Below are 5,313 nucleotides of genomic sequence, written 5' to 3' on the forward strand. Positions count from 1 at the left end.
AATAAGTAAGCTATGTCTGCGTGCATGATTGTTTTCATGAAAAACTCTTTTGTTGGTGAAATGAGCCTCCTATGGACTCATTTCACATTTTTTTTGCATAATCTGGTTTAGGGGCATTCTGGGTATGTCACTTGAAAAATATAAACTTCTCCTGACTTGGTTATGTAGAAAATGTGATTTTGGGGGAGGGGGGTCACTTTACAACATTTTTTCAAAAAATGTCATATTGGTCCTCAAAAACTCATTTTTTTGGGGAAAACCCTAGCTGATAAGTTTTTTTCCTGATCTGTAGTACAACTGTGTGGGTGGACTGCTTCTTGTAACCGGTTAGATAACTTGTGGCAGTGTTACGGTCATTCTGTTTTGCCTTCTAACCGGTTAGAAAAGTCTTGTAACCGGTTAGATGGTCTTGGGTTGCTTTCTTTGGACCTTTTTATTCCTTTAGTCATATCTTCTTTCGTCCAGACTCGAATCAAGCGATTCTTGAGTCTAACTTTGTTGATTTTTCGTTGTCTTTCCAATGGTGTACACGGTGGCACCCATTTCTAGGTAAAATGACTATTTTATCCTTGGTCTATTTCTTATAGGGTTTTGGAACCCTTGTTTCCTTCTTGCTTCCGTTGAGTCTCGGGACTCCTCAAGAAGCCACTTTTATGTCTGAGGGATGATGTACTTCTTTAGAGGCCATGTTTCTATTTAGCTTCTGCATTTTGGATCGGTTTCGGGTCATCACAGGACACACTGGGTAAAATCCAGGGCCGTCACAAATTTTATTAGGTAACAATTTTTAGAGTTTCTATAATTTGAAATATATTTTGTGTTAGAGTTTTAATAAATATTTTATTTGAATTTTATTAGGTAATAATTTTTAGAGCTTCTATAATTTAAAATTTGTTTCATGTTAGAGTTTTAATAAATATTTTATTTGAATTTTATTAGGTAATATTTGTTAGAGTTCATAATTTGAAATATATTTCGTATTAGAGTGCACCAAAACTTGGCAGCAGTGCAACACCAAGGATAATCCTTTATAACTCAAAACCAATGTGGGACAAGAAAAATGTTCAATTAAATTTTTTTATAATTTTTTTTTTGTTTTTTAATTTTATTAGGTAATTTGTAACTAGTGACCCTTGTATCATATATTAAACCGATAAGAAGATATACTACACTTAATCTTAGCCAAAAGGCCGAGAAAGGTGTAATTAATATTTCTTTAGGTATATAGTTTTATATAAGGCTTCCATTAATCCTTTATAACTAAAAACCAACATGGGACAAGAAAAATGAATTTTATTAGGTAATTTCTAATTTGAATTAAACTCTTTAAATAAATTTTTATGAATTTTATTAGGGAATTTGTAATTTGACTTAAACTCTTTAAATAATTTCTAGGTAATTTTTTTTATAAAAACTCTTTTTTTATATTAATAAATAAATACTGAAAGACCGACCCAAAAAGATTTAGTACTACACTTGATCTTAGTCAAAAAGCTGAGAAAGGTTAGGCAAAAGGCCGAGAAAGGTGTGATTAATATTTCTTCAAGTCTATAGTTTTTTAAGAGGCTTCCATGTAATCCTTATAACTCATCCACAAAAATTTAGTACTACACTTGATCTTAGCCAAAAGGTCGAGAAAGGTTAGCCAAAAGGCCAAGAAAGTGTGATTAATATTTTTTTAGGTCTGTAGTTTTATGAGAGGCTTTTTTAAGTTTATAGTTTTATAAGAGACTTCCACGTAATCTTTAATAACTCAAAACTGATGTGGGTGGGACAAGAAAAAAGAATTTTATTAGGTAATTTGTAATTTGAATTAAACTTTTTAAATAAATTTTTATGAATTTTATTACTAATTTGTAATTTGAATTAAACTCTTTAAATATTTTTTTTGTTAATTTTATTAGGTAATTTGTAATTTGAATTAAACTATTTAAATAATTTTTAGGTAATTTTTTTATAAAAACTTATTTATTTTATTTATTTAGTAATAAATAAATACTGAAAGACCGAGATTGAGAAAGGTTAGCCAAAAGGTCGAGAAAGGTATGATTAATATTTCTTTAGGTCTATAGTTTTATAAAAGGCTTCCTGTAATCCTTTATAACTTACCCAAAAAAATTTAGTACTACACTTGATCTTAGCCAAAAGGCCGAGAAAGGTTAGCCAAAAGGGTGAGAAAGTGTGATTAATTTTTAGGCCTCTTAATATTTCTTTGGTCTATAGTTTTATAAGAGGCTTCCATATAATCCTTTATAACTATGATGGCCCAAGTTTTGCAAACCGGTGCATCAGTGATGACCCAAAAGTTGACCAGGTAAGGGTCCGAAATGCGGAAGCAAAAGATAAAACCAAAGTCTATAGAGATATAAATCATCCCAAGACACCAATGTGACCTTCTATGAAGTCATGAAACTCAAAGAGAATGAATGAGCAAACATGAGTCAAAACGCGCAAAATCCGTTAATTAAGGGTAAAATGGTTAATTTACAAATAATAAGGAAAATTTGACTCCAAGTCAGTTAAATGAGGTCCACACAACCTAAACTAATCATTTCACAACATTCCAAGAGGTTCTAAGAACTTTGGCCAAGAATCCCTCAAGACTCTCATTCCTGTTTTAAACAAAATCTGACATTGTCTCACTAAAACATGAATAACTCCCACTATGACTTGAATCTGAGAATGAAATTTTTACCATTTGAAAGCTAACTCAAATCCTTGAATTTAGGCTTAAGAATCACCCTATTTGGATTAGAAATGAAGAAGTTATGACCGTTTGAAATCAGTGCAACAGTGTTGTCCCAAAACTGAAGAGTAAAGAACTAAAGCATTTAGGTCGACTGAAATGGCATTTAGGTCAACCGAAATGGCATTTCAGTCGATCAAAATGAACCCAGAATGGCCCAAAATCTGGAAAATGAAGGAAAATCACTTAGGTCAACCGAAATGAAGAACCGGTCGACCAGTTGTGACCCAAACAGTGCAAAAGCTACTGAAAAATGACTTTTTACTATTCAATTAAAACCAAAAATCCATCGGTCAACCGAAACAACATTTCAGTCTGCCGAAATAACTCGAGAAAGTGCAAAAGTCCTGCTATGCACAAGAAATGTTGAGGCTTCACCTAAGCCTCAAACCCCAACTTGAATTTGGTCCAAAAAAAAAATTTTAAGTTGTGCAGACATGCTAACAAATGTACTTTACATATTGAAACGTGTTACAATAACCTATGACCCTATTACATAACATTTACTTCAAAAACACATGCCAAACCTCCAAGATTAGAAAGTTACATTTCAAAGGCAAAACTTGAAATTTAAATGCATACACTTGAACTTTAGAGTTTGTGGCCTTTGGCCTCATTACATACATGTCAAATAGGTTCTAAATAGTATATCTAAGTATACTTTACATACATAAGGCAAAAAGGGCATATTGAACCTAGCTATGTATTATAACTTTATAAGCAAAATTTAAACATGCTAATACTTGCATGTGAACAAGAATACATTTAAAAGAACTTCAAATCTACAAATCACCCAAGGCAAATGCAAATCCCCAAATCTTGAACCCTGTACCTGAAAAATGTCTCCGATAACTTTGTGGTGAGTAATATAAAGCTACTCGTAGGAGATGAGCATGCAAAGACCTAACGTTTTACAAGTTTGTATTCATTCTACTTCATTCCACCTAGCGTCTATGTCAAAAATGAGATCCAAGGAGCATCCTAAGCTACCATAAAACATTTCTAGCATAAACCACATTTTTATACAATTAAATAGTATAAAAGCATTTGATACAATGCAATAATATATAAATTATCAAAGTTATCAACTTAAAATATAAAATGCGAAAACAACTAAGTAGGTCATGCCACCTAACGTCTATGTTCCAAATGAATCTATAGGATCGTTCCTAAGTTACATTTGAACAATATAACATAAATGTACTTAACAATATTAAAATTACAATGATTCATTAAAAATCACAATGCATAAATGTACTTAATAACATTAAAACTGCGATGATTTATTAAAAATCATAATGCATAAATGTACTTAACAACATTAAATCACCAATAACCAAAACCACAAGTCACAATTAAATATTGGTTGTCAACTTGGAATTGAATGCAAAATCAAATAGTGGAAGACTTGGACATCAAATTTCGGAGTAAAACCAAGACCTAAACGGTTATTCTGGGCACTAACCCGCTAGGAATACCACCCTAGTGCGCACTATAAATTGGGAAGACCTCATACCTCCCGCACTAGAGCCAAACTCTATCCATGTCAAAGTAACAATGTCCCAAGTGACTCCAAAATCAATAAATAAGTTCATAATTTATATATAATTAAATAATGTACGAAACCACCTTCCATGCACAAGTAGGTTGAAACCACACAAACCATATCTTAGGGTTTCAATTCTAAAATGGCATATATAATGTCAAATACGAAGTGTGCAATTCATTACACAAGACAATAATATATTCAATATTGGAAACATGTTCTCATGAATATAAATTTAACAATAATGTTATTCAATACTTAAAGCACCACCAACTGAATACACAACAAGTCTAAATCCATGATTTATACATAGAAACAACTTCTAAAGCATAATTAAATCAATGGAACAATTAGATAGAATTTAATTAAATAAAAATAATTAAATTCTCTAAATTTCAAATCAATTCCAAATAGCCTCAAATTAATGTATGTTAAAGAACATAGCATGATCATCAACAACATCAAGTCAAAAATCCAATTAAGTATCTAAAACACTTAAAATAAAATTAATTAAACTAATTAATTAATTTTCTCTAGATTTTAAAACAACTCCAAATGTCCTCAAATTAACATAGGTTAAAGGACATACCAAAGCTTATTTTAATATCACATTATAAGTTGATTTCATGTTAGTTACAACCATGTGAATTAAACTTTCATTAAAGAAAATTATTAAATAAAAGTCTCAATACTTATTCAAATGTCCTCAATTTAATATATGTTAATAAACATATTAAGGCCTAATTTAATAGCATGCCACAATTTAATTTCACCACATATACAACCATGTGAACTAAATCTTACACAAAGAAAATAATTAAATTAAATTCTAAATTATAAACAAAAGCATGCATACAAGTTCTATAAGCATCAATAACATGCAAGACAACAAAAATATAAACCTATGACATCCCCTACCTCCATTTGAGACCAAAAAGAAACCGCTCCAAATCCGACGATACTCCTAAGTTAAATCGGGGACAACAAGGGGAACATTAAACCCCAAGGAGGTACTACCAAA

At 31.0% G+C, this 5,313-nt stretch overlaps 1 pseudogene; it reads right to left on the reverse strand.

Annotated features, from left to right (window-relative positions):
- Positions 1 to 981: 981 nt before the first annotated feature.
- LOC132275832 (U2 spliceosomal RNA) lies at positions 982 to 1,203 on the reverse strand (annotated as a pseudogene).
- Positions 1,204 to 5,313: the final 4,110 nt, after the last annotated feature.

The sequence above is a fragment of the Cornus florida genome, unplaced genomic scaffold (genome assembly GCF_030987335.1).
Source record: "Cornus florida cultivar Cherokee Brave unplaced genomic scaffold, ASM3098733v1 CherokeeBrave_3.0.0_Hap2_Chr09, whole genome shotgun sequence".
In the NCBI taxonomy this organism is placed as follows: domain Eukaryota; kingdom Viridiplantae; phylum Streptophyta; class Magnoliopsida; order Cornales; family Cornaceae; genus Cornus; species Cornus florida.